Genomic DNA, 17,404 nt, shown 5'->3' on the forward strand with positions numbered 1-17,404 from the left:
GCAATTTTGCAGCTTTCATTGGAAAAAGGCACATTTTGATCAGGAAGCCTTTGGAAATCCTTCTGAACTCCAAGTTCAGAAAATGCGTGTTTTTAACACTGTACGCTGCTTTTGAACCAAAGATAGCTCAGTGAATAATAGAGGAAAACACAGCTACTAGGATACCCAAGTTTGCTATGGTTGTGTTTTCTTCTTTCATGACCTTAGTGTTCTCTTAAGGTAATAATTGTATGTGAATATGAAAGAAATGTTATCCTGATTGTGATAAAATTAAAATGACAAGCTACGAGAGCATTTTTCTGTATGTCTAGACAGATACTTTAAAAGAATAGCTGAGGACTACCAATGATTTTTGTGGATAAAAAGACTTCCATCACCCTTAAAACATTTTCTCATCTTCCATAATGATACTTTCCACAGTGAGCTGGTAAGATGAAGGTATAATTATGCAAACCTGAGAAACTGTAGAGTTGTCTTTAAACAGTAGGTTATCTTCTTCATAACAAAAAGGATTCAAAATCTGATTCCAAAAGCATATCACTCCTGGGGAAAGTTGTATTTCCACAATTACTCTCAACAGCTCCATCTCAGGATTTTCAGCACATAAAATAGTTTATGTTTGGAGAATACCTGTGGAAAGCCAGAAGCAATTCTACTAATGTTGCATATTGTCAGATTATATAAATTTAACTCTACAAGTTCTCCTGATGCACACAGAAACACATGGGTTCTGTATGTCTTCAAAATCCCAGGGGAGGATTTAGTGATACAATCATTTGTTTTAATACACTGTTGTGAGATCTTTATATTCTGTACACCTCAATTATTTCTATGGGTTTCATACAGTCCAATCCTGGAATGAGAAGTGAAAGGCACAAATGTGGCTGCACAGAGGCAGCTCAGGTTTGGCAGCAACACAGCAGTGGTAGCACAAGGCAGCCGGGACGGGCAATGACTCAGAGCCCTGTGCTGCACTCCATCACGGGGGATGCTCTGGGGCCCCGTCGCTCTCTTTAGCAGTGCACATGCACAGTGTCCTACATCAGCCTGTGCTCAGCTTCTGAGTTACTGAATTGCAGTTACTTAGTCTGCCAACAAAATAATAAATTGTGGTTTTATGTTGTGGTGCAAAGAAAGCCATCAAAAGTAGCCATTTCAAATTGTTTCTCTGGCAAACGTGCTATAGACTTCATCTTTAGCAGGTATTGCTATACTGTTACTAAAGAAAAAATCCTAAAAAGGACAGAATACGTTGTCAGTGTTTGCATCAGTTCTGGCTAACAAAACTACTATCCAGAAGCATATGACTACTATAAATAGTGTTAAGACCATAAACAGTGATTAATAATAGTGTGCAAGTATAAAACGTTTGTATTGTGAAAGCCAACTGAATTGCTTACATGTCTGTGGGATCCACTTGGCTTAGCTGAAATGCTGATTGTAAAATAAACATTTAAAAGTGTGAGTTATTGCTTATATTGATGCAACAGGAAAGTTAAAAGCTTAATGTCAGGTTCCTGGGAGCTTTCAGAGTATATATTTAGGTGATATTTAGTGATAATGCTGACTCAGCTTTCAAATCTGACTTTTGTCCTTTTCAAAAATAACCCACTTTTGTGGGTTAACTGCCCACTTCTGCTTTGTTTCCTCCTTGGTCTCACTCCCATCTTCTCATTGCAGTCACATAGCTCTTGCCTGCAGAGCAGCAGCAGTCTGCTTAGGAAACACATCCCGACACCTCCATTCTTAACCTCCTTGCTGAGTTACTCTTCATTCTATATCCTAGATGCTTGTATTCCATCAATTTTTCCTGATCTCTTGTCACCTTCTCCTGTTTCATCTCTGTCCTCCCTTCAGAGTATATGAATGTACACACACACACACACACACTTTATTTCCAGGAGTTGTCACCCTCCTGCCCTCTACCCCTCTGGTTCCAGACTACTTTACCAGGATCCTCATTCAAGCTCAAACTCATTGTTTTTTGCTTATAATTATGAAGGGAAGATGCTCTGCTTCTCTACTAAAAATGAAACATTTATTAAAGAAAAGCTGAAAACCAGAATGATTTAATTTTCCCTTTGTACTTTTATTTCCATGTGTTTTGATTCGTTACACAAAATTCAACTGATAATAAGACATAACTCAGAGCTTAGAGATTCCATTTCCAGCTATGTCAATTTATATTTAATAATTTTCCCATTTTATCTAGCAATCTGTTCCCTATTTTAAAAGATTAGAAGCCTGAACGTATGCTGTCTTTTCCACAAAAATTGATGAAAGCCTTATGGAAGTCAACTCAATAACAATAAGTAAGTTAAGTAGAAGGAGAGAGGGCACAACAAACAATGAAAGCTGAAAATTAATTTATTTTAATTCACTATTATAGCAGGTATGACACAGATGAAGGTTGAATGCCAGTAGTGCGCACTGGAAAATCACTGAGCTTCCCCTTTGTTTCATTGCACAATATATTATATAGTTATTACAATAGATGATATTTTTTTTTGTATTGCTTGATTTCTTCCTTAGTGTCTTCTACTTTCTATTCAGGCATTTTATTCAAACTCTGCTTGACAAAAGTACAGCAGGGATGCTTTGACAAAAACTGAAAATCCTAGATTAGTGCAGAAACTGAATACGTATTAAAAGTGTGTGGTTAGATTAGTTCCCAAGAAATGAATGGATATGAAGTTATTTTTAAAAGAACATATTAAATATGTTCTTTTCTTACTCCTATCCCTAAAACCTCTGCTTTCACTGTTATCATTTGAGGCATATGGTTAGAGCACCTGGAACCAATCAGTCCATTGAAGCTCATTCTTTCACATATATTATTATTAAGAAAAGGATTCTTTTAGTAGATTAAAGGTACAGTAAGAACTTGCACAGTCTCCCTGCATTCTCTGCATGCTCACTGATGCTTTCAGGGAGAAAAAAAGGTGACACTGAATTAAACTTCTGCCATGCTTCACTCTTCAGAGTATAATTGGAATTAAAAGGTGTAAAAATGTTTCTTTCACATGAATATCAGGCAACAGGTTTGGTAAAAGTGGAGTAAAAAAAGTGCCACTTTCATGTAATTAATAGAGAGAGTTGGGTTTTTAGATACCCAAAGAGGTTATGACATTTCTCTACAGATTGGAGTGGATCACCTCAAGTGATTTTGGGGAGGGTTCAAACCACCATGCTTCTTTAGCTAGACAATTCAAGGCTGAAAAGGAGCATCAAAAACTTCACATCTTTGTTAGAAATTAATGCCAAGAAACCCACGAGCCTCTTCCATGCCTCCTCTGAGAGGGATTATCCTTGGGGTGTGCATAACAGAAGCAGCTGTTTTCCCTACTCAATGCAGCACTGTCTGACTTTCCCCTGGGGATCAGTGACCTTTGGTACATCTGTGCACACGTAGATGCAGACCATGGATGGAATGATTCAGGAATAGCACAAAAGTAAAACCAAGAATAAATATTGGAGGGTGATATATTTATACAAGTCTTTTAGATCTTAATGTAGAACCTTCCTTGGCAAAACAGCTATGAATACAGTCAAGAATAAGGTATTTACTTACCAGAATACCTTATGGAACAAACTAAGGAACTGGCTGCTTTGTTTATGTATTTAAATGTTTGTTTAGATAATAGATTTCCTCCCTTTACCTTCTTCACCCAGGATACACATGTGCATAGTTAGCATACAGGCTTCAAAAATAAAAAGGTCAGGTTTGTATCAGGGAAAAATGGTAAAGGCAGGTGTAGATGACAAGGCCGATTGCCTAGGGGTGAAGTAGCAACATTTTTTGTAGCTGATGACTTGGATAGGAAACATCCTCTGTCTGACCTTATCTGCTAACTGCAAGTCATTCCCACTGCAAACAAGGATTTGCCATGTCAGACTGTCAGTACCATCTCTCTCACCATTATTACAAATTCCCCCTTTTTTCACTGTTTGTGCTGGCTTTGGTCAGGACTCTCACACCTCATTGTAAGAATGTAGCTGAATGCTGGGCTCTGTGTTTCCAGCTCTAAACCTCAGCAGGCCTGGGGTGGGGGCCAATGAGGAAGATGACATAATAGGTGTTGACTGTCCCTGTTACATCCATAAGTAATGTTAGGAAGGTTGCTGTGGCAATGTTTTTGGTCACGTGTGGTTTCAAGCTCATTAAGTTGAACTTTCTATCCACATTGTTTTTTAGGAAATATAAAAACTACAAGCCTCATCACAGATGAACTCCCTCTCAGCTGAGTGAGAGGAAGAAAAAAGATCTTGTTAGAAGATGATATAGATTTTCTAATGGTAGAAGGGTCCTGACTTTTCTGCTTATTGTTAACATACAAGTAATTGCATTTACATGGGAATTACAATAGAATAAAGCAAATGTAGTATCAGGGGAGAGCCATGCGCAACACAGCTCTCCTCTTTTCTGTGCACCAATATTATCATTTGGTGAAGAATGATTTTTTAAAAAAATATATTACAGTATTTATTTTATCATCCAGATGACAAAGCGAAGCAAATTAGTTTCACTTTCTCCATAGGCTTTCAAAACGGAAAGCTGTATATGTTTTCCCAGTAGCTTTTTCTTTTTTAAATGTAGGCAAATAATTTTTTAGAAAGCCAAAGAACTAGGGAATCTTTATCCTAGGAAGCTAGCTAGAACCAGACAGAGCCTCAACCTGGTGTCCTGAATTTACCCAGTCGCATCACAGTGTCACATGGTATTGTTTCCAGAGGTGCTGGAACACTATTTGTTCCCAACAGCAAGTTCATCTGCCATAACAATTAGCTTTTATCAATAAAAGTCAAAGACTTTCAGTGATGAAAATGGCTTTGAAATGAAAACAACTATTTACAGAAAAGACACATTCTTAACGTAGATTGGTAATTTGCAGGTGTGTTTGAGGACAGGAGTTCCTTCTGCTGCTGCATAAGGCATGGACAGCCATTCAGTCATAGACTGCATGGAGGCCTGCTGCGTGCTAGCAGGGGAGCAAGCCAAAACCAGGAAAGCTCCAGTTTGAGTGGAAAAAAGGGCCAGTGATAGACTCTCTCAGCACACAGACTGATCTTCTGAGTGGGACCACAAAACATGCAGTACTTTATTCCCAGTGCCTGTAAAACTTTACTCAGTAGAGAAAAATAAATTCTACTACCAAGACAAGCAAAAACTGGGCAAAAAGTTCTCTTGACTTTCAGGTTCTTCCTTATATTTCTGTATTCCCCTTAGTGAAAAATTTTTTACAGCTATAGCATAAAGAGCGAGCTGACACAAAACAAACCCCCAAAATGCCTGTTCCACACACTGGGCAGAATTTTTAGCAGTTATCTCCTTGTTAATGCTACTTAGAAATACAAGCCTCAATGGATTTCTAGTTATTGAAGGTGATAACGTTACCAAATATATCAGAATATAATGTCCTTCTTGATGTTCAGCTGTAAGATAAGAAAATGTAACTATCAGAAATACATGAATGTTATGCCTAATTTTTTAATTTCGTGAATGGGCTCAATTCTAGTACACAGGTCTGAGCTTACTTCTGGGTCTTATCTGATGATGATTTCTTTGTATTTCCTCTTCTTTTGGAAATATTTTTATTTATTATTTTTGATCAAGTAAATTTATCCATGTGATTTATATTCAAGTTGGGGGATGGTAATTCTTCCCCATTGAAAGTGTGCCACACAACCCTCTAAAGTATTAGGAGTACTAGTAGTATTCCTGTCCAGAAACCTATGAGCACTCAAGCAGCCCAGTTTAAAAAAAAAAAAAAAAAAAAACACAAACAAAACCACCAAAAAACCCACCCAAACAAAACCCCCCAAATTCAAGCATGTTTTTTCTTTGCATAATCATGAACAAAATAAACTCTTTCCTTTCTCTATTATGTAACATTTTTTGGAGCAAAAACATATGTTAGTGAACATGAGCTCTCCAACATATCAATTTGTTAGAATTCCATACGGATATTTTTCTATTTTTTGTAATATTTTGATTACATTCGAGATTCACCTTAAAAGTGTGGTGGTTCATCTCGGAGGAGGGTTGAAGCAATCGGGTCTGAATAGGTATTTCCTCAGAGATCTGCACAGGCTTCTCTGAAGAGGATCATGGGATTAGAAAATAATACAAGTTACTCTATACACAGAATACAGAGCAAACGGACAATTAATCATATAGTGTCAATCAATGAAGGTCCCAGAATCTTTTTAAGGATGTTTATACAATAAAGTTATCAGACTCCATTGATTCCATGAAGGGCTGAATGCTTTAGTTTGCACCAACAGCAATCTGTAGGAACCTCTTTGAGGTAGAGAGCTCCAGAGGCTCTGGAAAAGATCAGAAAGAAGGGGAACGCATCAAATGATTAATATCCTAAAAGTTAACAGAAGGCAGCCTGACTACTTCGGTCATTTTGAGAGCAAAACTGCAACACTGTAGACTACAGAAATACAGCGTGACACAAAGAATTCCCGGAGGTTTCATTTTATAAAACCACAATGCCAGGGAAGTTTATATAATCTGTTAAAGCATTTTCAGCTTTGATACACCGATTCTTCTTAGATTTCTTAGATAGAAAAGCAAGTTCTTTTCATTAGAAGACTTAGCTAGAATGTAACCATTTAAACGAGAGCTCAAAGACATAAAAGTCTTCAAAAGTTTAGGTTGTTCAGAGACCAATTAAATTTTTCTCTGCTATAAGATAGCAGAATTGGGTTTCAGTTTGATCCAGATAAGTATTTGGATAACTAAACTGACCCTATTAAGAAAATATTTCAGAACAAGAGAAGGTGCTGGAAGGGAGGTGGAAAAGGTGTTTGCACTGTCTGGCAGCTTATGTGGGCTTCAGATTCTTTGCACACAAGACCCTTTTGCCTCCATGACTGGACTGCTCATACTCCTTCTCTGCCGTCTCCTGAATGAGATCGCATCAAAATATTTAAAGGGAACAATGTAAATACTAATGAAGATTAACTTGGATTTTATTAGTTCTTTATAGTTTGATACTCCAAACTAAACCACAGCTGGGTACTGAGATGACATTATTAGGTGTATTATGATACACCTTAATGAAGTAAAATCTTATACAACTGAGTAACTGGTCTTGTTATGTTCTACTTGGGAACAGGAGCTTCAGAAACTGAAACTAAGGGTTTACTGTAACTGTTCAAAACTCAAAACATAGTTTTAATTTATAAGGACTTGTAAAATAAATCTTTGCATCCATAATTTATTTGTCAACCCCAATGAAAAAAAAAGTTTAAAGTCTATGAAAATTAAAACCAGATTTGTAGTTTCTAGTTCCATAGTTTCTGTAGCTTTTAATTTTTATTTGGTTTTAATTTGATTTTAGTTTTTATCTGTGTTTTTAAGAAAGGAGAGGAAAAATGCTGTATTTGAAAGCTTAATGTTTATAAGATGCTTCAGCTGGAGGAGAAGCTTTATTGATTTTTAGGGCTGGGCTTTGAGAATTGAATTTTTCTGGAGCGTAACATTTTATTTACTAGTCGTTGATAAACTGCACTGTCACCTGCCAGCTGGCTTCAGATAAAGAAAGCTGACTGATAGGCCAGGACATACATATGAAGAACATAATTATAAAAATGGTACAAACTTCCCCCCACCCAATTAGTCAGGCTAGGTATTCCTTTGGCTCGAACAGGATCATTCTTCTTATTTGCTGCCTGCATTATTCTACCTCCTATAGGTGCCAATCATCATTACAGTTTCTGTCCACTAGGTTCTTGACATTCTGTATGAAAAAATGGTGTGGACATACTATAGCCTCTGAATGCTTATCATCATACAGCATAATTTAGACATTTATCTATGTGTCAACTGCAAGTACATCTCTGCTGTATGACGATGTCTGTTCTCAACAAAGCACTCCAGTGTTCAGGAAAAATAAAAAGAATTACATTAAAATAATTCACATGTTAAATGCACAGGTAGAAAGCAATAGCTTTTCCAAGGGGTTTTTTGAAGATTTCCAAAATAATCTAATGACTAATTCCTTTGGTTTTCTGTACAGGACAAATAGTTTTAGGTGTGGTTACTAGTAAACAAATGGCAGCTGCATCACTGTTTCTTCACTTCTTACCTTCTTGGCCTTACTGCTTGTCTGAATCTTGCCTTAACCTTTTTCTTGTTGGCTATGGTCTGCAGGCAACTGATTTTCACACCTATTAACCCTGTTTCTTGACTCGTGGTTTGAAACAGCTTGGTCTGTCAAAGGGAGATGCCCTTCTCAAAGTGTCAGAAGCCCAACTGCTCCCCTCAAAGTTTTGCACTTCAGTTGATAAAGGACTGGTAGCAAGGCTAAGGACTCCTGTACCATACCAATATTTCATAACCATCTTTTCTGTCATCAGATGTGTAACAAAGACTACAAATGAGAGTAATCTTAATTGGTATTAACAGTGATTTAGAATTTAAATTAGAGGCAATTATCTGGAGGACCACTGATTTTGGTGAAAAACAATGCAAAATTAAACTGCTATTATCAGAGAGAAGTATCTTTATTACATATACTTTTTTTTAATTCCAGGGAGCTCTGAATCCAAAGATTCATGAAAACTATAGAATATATACTTAATGCAGTTCTTCTGTTACGTTTTGCATATCTAGAACATACCAGATTAGATCACAGAAACTTCCTGTGATGTTTCGGACAAATCACCTTCTAAGAAGGCTACTATCTGCCTGTCAGGTGTAGCCAAAAAAACCCAAAAACATTAGGGCATTAAATTCATGCATGTAGGTGGTCTGCAGGCTGTACATAAGCCAGACACATGGACACAAAGGATATGGTACAGACAAATGTATATGACAAGCTTGTGGCATTAGAGGCCTCTCTTTTGACTACAAGCTCTCGCCATTCTAGTCAATGTATCACGCCAATCTTCTTTCCTAGGAAAGGGAAGCATGAACTCTGTCATTTACCCTTCTGGTTGTCTAATGCAGGCATAGAAAGGATCCTCTATACAGTGCTATTGAAAGATCCTTGTACTGCATCACATTCTATTTAGAAAACGGGTGAACAAAAACTCCTTCCCTATTCATCAAGGTCTTGGAATGATTAATTTTGGTGTTCCATCCTGACCCCATACCTTATGATACCAAACACAGCAGCAGGAGAGTAGGAAAGTGCAAGTGACTGTGCTGTTCTGCGGATGCTATCAATCTGACTGGTCCCATACTTCAGAACAGCAGACAAAGAGCTCTGTCTTAGTTGTTTACCTGCTTCATTTATCATCGAGGAAATGCTGATCACAAGTTTTCTTAAAATTAGTTGGCAGCTAAAAAAAACCCCAACAACAAAACCAAGTCTGCACTAAGCAAGCATAACCCACATGGAGGACGTGATGCCTGTTCAGCATCTCCAGAATCTGCAAAAATAACAAATGATGTAGTTGCTGAGTGGGCCTTCTTACTTTCCTTTTAAAAGCAACTGTTAAATTAAGAAGACAGTAATTGTTACTGATTTAGGTACCTTCATCAGTTAAAAAAACCCGGAGTTCTCAGCTTCTTTCCCAGAGGAAGTTAGAACATCTACCAAAGGGCACTATCATAACAAAACTAGCTTGCAGTGCAACTCCTGCAACTTTATTTACATGTAGAGAGTTGCATTGAGGAGAACTCGGTAACATCACTTAATTCATGCCTGACTGACTGTCCTTATAGCTGGTGACTGGAGTCAAGGGTGGTTCAAAACTTGACGCCACACTGTAGCAAGCTGAAGGAAGCTGCTCATCAGTCGGTCTCTGCTCAGACTTAAAATAATCATCACTGAAAGATTTTCTTATGTAAGTCTGTGGCTCTAAAAAGAGTAGGTAGTATGTGGGTAGGGAGGAAGAGATGGTAACTCCCAGGGTAGACTGATACTAGTCAGCTCTAAAAGAATTCAGCTTGAATTCTTCTTCACAGACTGGAATGCAACTACCTGCTTTGGCTGACCTCACCTCAATCCTCAAACAGTTGGAGACAACCTGTAGTTCCTACAGCCACACTCACCAGCTGGGTCTAGTCAGGACAGATTGATGGCAGAGACCTTTTGCTAGTCATATGCAAAGTTACTGTGGACTGTAACAAGTTCATAGGTGATTCCCTGAGAACCCCTGATGGAAAGCAGTTTTCAGAGCACATCTCAAGATTCAGTACATTAACCGTTGAATTGCTAGTATTTAAAATATCACGTTAAATACATCACATTTAGACATACTATGATAGAAGCATTTTTTAAGTTATGTTCAACTATGCCAAAAATTTAATTCTAAGTAATATTCCCCATTCTGTTATATTGTTGATTTTGGCTTGGCTGAATGATCCAGAAAAATATCTCTACTAATGTAATATGAAACCATCCACAAACATGATAAAAATGTCTAGCAACAGTAGCAGTTGGTCTTGAACAGTCCAACCATTTGCTAGGATTATCAAATGAACTACACTGCAGAACCACCTTTTCTGTCAGCAAACAGAGAGGGTGAGAGGGACCAAGGGATTTTAATGAGTCAAAACTAATGTTTGAAATTTAATATTTGCCTGCTGAGCAGCAATAGTGGAGTCTTTACTAGGAGAAGGATTGTTGGACCTTGGCTGTAATTCACTCAAGTTTCTATTTTGTCTCACTCCTATAGATCCTTTTCTTTGCCTTACAGCTTGCATAAGCAATTTATAGCCATTCCAAAGTTGGGTGGAAATACAATACATGGGGTAAACACTGCAGTGAAAATTAAGGGTGCAACGGCAGAATAAGATGATTCACTACTGTTCAGAATCTCTGGATCACTTCTGCACAACAATGCCAAACTGTTTAATTACAGGTACACCACCTTAGGCTACCTCCTCGAGTAGCTACAGTGCTGTCTGCTTGAAACAGCTCCTAGCCCTAGCCCATGGTTGCAACACAGAACAGCAGAGAAGAATCCTCGCTCCCCCAGCCCACGTCTCTGAGCAGCCCATAGTTCATTCAGCCTTTTGCAAACATGCAGGTGTTATCTGGGTCTACTGCACCCCAAACTATCCCAAGCAGGAGAGAGGAACAAATACGTGATTGGGAAGGAGGAAGCTTGTTTGAAGATTAATTACACTGCAGTTCTTCCAATGAACATTCATTGTACTGCTTTCCCTAATTTGGATCTGTACACATAAACATAATTCATAAATGGACAATACATGCTTTCAAATTACTCTTCCCTGTTATGAATTTTGTTCTTATATAATATTTATCTTTCAAAGAGACTAAAGCTAGCTATCCACTATGGCTTCAAAAATCCCTTTGAGGACTAATATTTAATTTCTTTTTATAGTTCTCTTACATTCAGATTTTTGGTACTGCAGGTTTCTTCCCTAGATACACTAGGATTTGTACAGCTTTATATGGCTAAAGACTTGAAATACAGAAATCGGTTATCATGCAATACGACCAGAAGATAAAAATAAGCATTTTATGATCATATTTCAGGGAAAGGCACTTCAACAGAGGTTATGAGAAACTTAGCATGCATTTTTTGTTCATGCTAATTGAGCCTTTATTTCTGTTTCTTTAAATCCCAGAAATCCCTTTCTTGTTATTTTACTTTCCTTAGATGTGTCTCTGAAAAAAACCCAACCCAAAACTATTTTATTTTGAAAAACTGTTTGTTAATAACTGGCATTATCAGAATTGTTCATATCCAGCTTCAGTCGCGATATCTAATTTTGACACGTCACATACTTAAATCATACAGAAAGTATGAGGACTTTACCATCTAATAAAAACATTTTAAATGTACTGGCATAAGAAAGATGTCTTTAGTAAAATACTGACAAAGTGAGTAATTTTGTATGTGTGGTTAGCCCATGAGAAAAGAGTTAACATCTTGATTATGAGCATATTACAAAAATGAGCACTTGAAGATCTATTTTGTTTCCATCAACTTGATGCCCACGATGAATGATGAAATGTGCTGTCAGCCTGAATACCAGTGCTTCTAAAAAGGTACATAACCTTATCCCACCAGCAAAGTCAGACAAAACCAAACTCGTGCAATTTTTTTTTTTTATATATATTTTGAATACCATCCACCAGTACACTCATACAAACTCATGTGATTTTGTTTGCAGTTTGGCTGCTGTCTGCACTGAGAATACACTTTGATTGCAAACTTTGTAAGTTCATCAGGAAGAGTGTAGCGTTAAGAAAATAGAATATATGGCATTAAAGACAAGGAGTCAGAATTTAACCTTGAAATTAGTCTACTAATCACAAAATTGCCCTCTCTGGACTTTTAAGAATTGTATATATGTTGTGTAAACCAACAAACTAACTGAACGCCAGCCCTCGCTCAGACACAGGAGTTATGCCAGTGGCGTAATGACACTATGTCAACTCTTGACTGTTATTGCCTCCAGGACTATTACTGCTAATTCAGGTTTTATCAGCCCAACACTGTTCAGTGTACCCTTGCAGCCAAACAAGCTACATATTTGTATTGGTAGGTATTTATAAGGATTAAAGGAGCAGAAGCAGTATTCCAGTTATTTTCCCTATGCCACACCTCAAATTCCTGAACATTTCCCTAAGAGGGCTCAGGATTTACATACAAGTGCCTACACTTTGGGTGACTGCTGCTCTGGAAATAGAGATTTCACAGATGTTCATTTTGCCTCCTATAAATATCTGCCAAAGCCTACTTGATTTTGTTTCCAACAAAATCAACAAGAAGTACAGTGAATGATAAAATTAGAATGCACTACTATTACTATGTGCTTTTCCTCTGTAGGTCCTGAAAATCCCAATCTTGTGAAAAGTGTAATTCCTATTAAAAACAAAACAAAACCACAAGCAAGCCTGATAAACGATGAGCCTTTTCACTGTCCACAAAATATAAATATACTTTACTAGCATATGCAAATATCAATTTAATAGGTAGCTACTGTATAAAACAGGTTACTGCTAATGTGCTTATTTGTTACATCCTTTTTCTGCTAGTAATGTTTTAGAATATTTCTCCTCAAATCAACTTGAAGTGGTATCTAAAAACGAAAAAATACTGGAAGCGCAAAGACAATTTGCAGACAGTCTGAAAGACATCGCTAATCATCTTGACTTTACAAATTTTGTTATCTGTGATGAAACCCTGAATTCTCAGTTGACCTAAGAGATCTCCCAAGGTAGAGAAATCAGTGGGTTGTCAACAAGCTTCTAGTTAGCTTCATACATAATGGGCTTCTAGCTTACTAGAAGATATTTCCCTTCCTTTAAACAAGTTTTTTCTTGACAGCAAAAATTACAAAGTCAGAGATACCCTATAATTCATATATCTAATGTGGATTGAATCATTAATGGCAAACTTCAAGTGCTTCAGAGAAAAGGTTGTTGTCCTTTTTTACATTTACTCTGCCTTATGCAAAGGCATTGAAGTTACATACATGTAAGGAAGAATACTATAATAATAACAACATGATATGTAACACTATTATAATACTACCAATAATAATAGGGTGGCTCTAAAATGACGTGTGACTCTCTGAAAGATGTTCCATTTTGCAATGTTATATGGCTATCTCAGAAATTAAACTACATTGCTATAATAGACTTCTGTGAATATAACTACAAGGACTAACTCCAGCAGAGTATCAACTGACTGCAATCTGCTATAAATACCCCTCATGAAGAGATATTTACCTAAAAATCACATTTGCCTTCACAGGCATAGAAGAAAAATAATATTTCAATATAAAAGACTGAGTATGATCTCTGGGAACATCTGACAACTCACTTGGCATTTGCAGATTGAAAGGGTTTTTTTAAACAAGATATAACAACATTTTATCTAGTTTCACAAAAACATGCTAAGAATTTAGAGCTGGACTTCAGCAAAAAATAGATTTTTATTAAGTGGCTAAAAGATCCAGATGGGATGGGTTTTGCCCTTTCTAAATAGCAGTGCCATTTAAATATTCATAATCCAGTTCTAGATTTATTTTTCAAGTTTTGTCCCTTCTTCCCATATGACATTGGATATTTGGATCCAATACTTTGCACCAAATCTTCTGCTTCAGGTTCATAAAAGCAAATTGTAACCCCTTCCACAGAGTTACGGAAGTTGGAGAGCACACTATAAATCTAATACAAAAAGGCTGCAGCAGGGACACAAAACTTCTCTTCTGATCTGCTATTTTAAATAAAATCGGCATTATCCAGGGCATGAAAAATGCCAAACTACAAAATCAACTACAATTAATGGTTTTCTTACTGCTCCAGCGGCTCTAACGCTTTACATAAAGAATGCATAGTAAGAATCTCTTAGTCCTAGCTACCTTTTAAACAGACTTTTCAAGGATTTTAAGAAACAGTTTATATATTAGGATCATTATGGGTAATAAAACAACAATCTTGGAAGTACCAACCATTTCAACTGAAAGAAATTATCTTAGGAAGATTTGCAACAGTAGATACTTTAAAAAACATATAGAGATTTTCACTATACCTAGGAAAGAAAAAGTATTTGACTCTGCCTTGGTGTTTCTCATGCTCATTGTCCAGGTCTGAACAGTTAAATTGACTGGGAGGAAATAATGTACTTCATCTTTTAAGAGATATATAAAAAAAAAAAAAGATTTTCCAGATGTTAAACTGTTTCTTTATAAAACATTCTTCTTTGTATTAATAATGAAAATGTTATTATGCTATTTCCGAAGTAAAGTAGAACGAAGGTGGGATAATAGAGAACCATATACACAGCAACTACAATGTCTAGTCCTTTCTTCTTTTGAATTATTAGTTTTACATGCTTCATTCATAAAAGCAAACCCAAACAGCTAAATGAAAAGCATGTCAATGTACGTAACAATAATTAAAATTTATGATAATATAAGCCACACAGAAATCAATTATATAAAAACATAAAATGTTACAGAAGAAGGCTTCTGAATTGTATTTAATAAGGACCATTTCTGAAATTAAATAGCTTTCTAAGTACAATGTGCATGGGGCAAATGTATTTAAAAGAAGGCATCACACAAAGTCTGAACAGTGAACAGAGCCTTTGAAATCAATTTGAGATGTTGCTTCAATACCAAAAGATCTCTTGGGGGAAAAAAATGTTGGACCGTTATGAAAAAATTACCGAAGTTAAACTGTTGGAAGAAGGCTAAAAGGAAGAGTCAAGTACCTAAAGGTTGAGCAGAGAAGAAAAAAAAACTCTTAACATTTAGAAAAGGTTGGAGAAGCTAGTAATCTGCAAAAGTAGATTATGGAGAAGCTAGTAATCTGCAAAAGTAGATTATGAAGTTTTTTGGGGGAAAAATCTTTGACTAGTGTACACGGTCATAACTTCACTAACTTCAACTGCATTTTGATAGTATATATTAGTCAAGAATCTGCTCACAAAGTTCTGTGAAGGCCAAGTCCAATGGGTTTCAAATTGCTGTTAGAAATTACAGCGTGTCTTCAGACTGCTTACAGTAAGATTGCTTATTGAAAGCATCCTTCAAGGTGAGGCGGCTGAGCCTGGAAAGATAAAATTGGTTGAGAACATATGCCATACAACATTTCCAGAGACTGCAAACCTTCTTCTGGCAGTTTAACTGCACAGCACAACTAGTGTTCTATCTGAATTCTAACATGGCCTAAAAATGCTAAGAAATACCTTTCATTTTCATCTGAATGTCACACTGCTTGCTGGGTTCTTTAATCATCTAATTAAAGAGAGTTCCTAATGCTTTTGATTTTCTAATTCACTTTGAACAAATGTAGTAATTGCTGAGGAAAACACACTCAATCTCTGTGTATAGTATATGAGAAAAACTTGCACCAGTGCTCAAAGGAGTGAAGCAACTAATTTGAGCTTCAAGACAGTATCACTGTATTGATTCAATAAGGAAAAAATATTTGTGAAATTTTAAATATGATATTAAAATGGAAACTTTTAGCGATATTTGGATAATTTTTGGAAATGCTTAACGCTACAAAAATAAGAAATCAGTGTTATGGTTGTACAACTTATGTATTACATTTACAGTTATAATAATAAACTGTTAAGGCTGTGTTTTCAACAAAAATAACTCCAATCAGACAGATTTGGAAAGAAAATAATGAAGTTCTATAACCAAGTAATTATAAAGGTTTCTATTAAAGATGTTGACATTTCATAACTAAGCAGCTGTTTTTCCAAATGCAGTGGCAACTTCACTTTGTAGCAGGGTCAGTCAGATCCCCTTACGATTTACCCATCCTTCTTTTGTTAAACAACATACTACTGGCAACACAGACTCCCAGTCAATGCGCTTGTCTTAAAAAGAATACATGACCTGGGATTCTCAGGACCTTGTTCATTCCCAAATCTGTCAAATAGATAAAAATACAGGTTTACCTTCTTCTCACCTGGTCTGTTCTTTCCACCCATCTAGCCACTGTATTAGTTTTCTGCTCACCTAATCATAGCCCCACCTATGAATCATGCCCTTGACAGCCTACTGACATGTGTACTGTACCTTGTATACCACAGTGGCTCTGTCACCTAACATTACTAACAGCATCCATCTCATCATCTTATTTTGTACAATGAGATGTACTCTGTGAATGTAATATTCAGCTCTAACCACTCTGAAATAAATTATCAGCATAGTGCATTTCACACGTGACTCCCATTATATCCCACAGATATAGTATAAGCTGCTCCCTAGCAACCACAGCAAAAATGTACCCCTTTAAGTATTTTTCCCAGCTAAAGAAACCAACTTGCTATTTTATGAACTTCATATATAAAACAATCTTGGCTACTGTCAGCTCAAATTATTCTGACTAATGGTCCTTAAGATGCATTTTTAGCCCTTTGCTTAGTTTGGGTTCTGATACTGAAGCTTCTCTCTTGCAAACCTCCTACCTCAATAATTTTAGCACCAAGGAAAAAAAAATTTCCAAACCAAGAAATATCTTCCCAATAAAAGCTAACCATTTATACAAGAATTATAACCATGTCATGAGCTAGAAATCCATTTAATATGAGAAATGAAACTCCTAGCATGCTCGCAAGAGTAGAGACACTGGATTTATTTTGCGGAACACCAGAAAGGGTCTTTTGGTTGGACTTCATTCACATACTGAATAGGACTATAAGCCTTTTAAATAGGCTATTGCTTCCTATGTTACCCCAAATCTATTTAAATGAACTTAATTAATATCTGCGGAAACCCAGAAATTACTACTCCTTATTTAAAAATACTAGCCTCATCCTTAAATCACACCTAGTGAATAAGATGTGGCTGTTGTGAGACTGGTATTCATTTAACACACCGTAAAATATTTTAAAGGAAATAACTGAGTAATAACAGCTGATTAATACTTCACACATGAATAGAACCTTCCACCAAACAGCATCAAAATTTAGGAATTTTTCCCCTCCGCCATGGGAAAGG

General features: G+C 36.5%; 1 protein-coding gene across 2 annotated transcripts in view; it reads right to left on the reverse strand.

Annotated features, from left to right (window-relative positions):
- The window catches only part of B3GALT1 (beta-1,3-galactosyltransferase 1), a 226,871-nt gene that overhangs the window by 190,046 nt on the left and 19,421 nt on the right, over positions 1-17,404 (reverse strand). Inside the window, exon 2 of one of the 2 annotated variants that reach the window (XM_074873331.1) lies at positions 455-630. The exons of the other annotated variant lie outside the window; for it this stretch is intronic. The gene's annotated coding sequence lies outside the window, so the exon portion shown is untranslated. The remainder of the gene's footprint in view (positions 1-454; positions 631-17,404) is intronic. 2 annotated transcript variants of the gene reach the window in all.

The sequence above is a fragment of the Strix uralensis genome, chromosome 6 (assembly GCF_047716275.1).
Source record: "Strix uralensis isolate ZFMK-TIS-50842 chromosome 6, bStrUra1, whole genome shotgun sequence".
NCBI lineage: Eukaryota > Metazoa > Chordata > Aves > Strigiformes > Strigidae > Strix > Strix uralensis.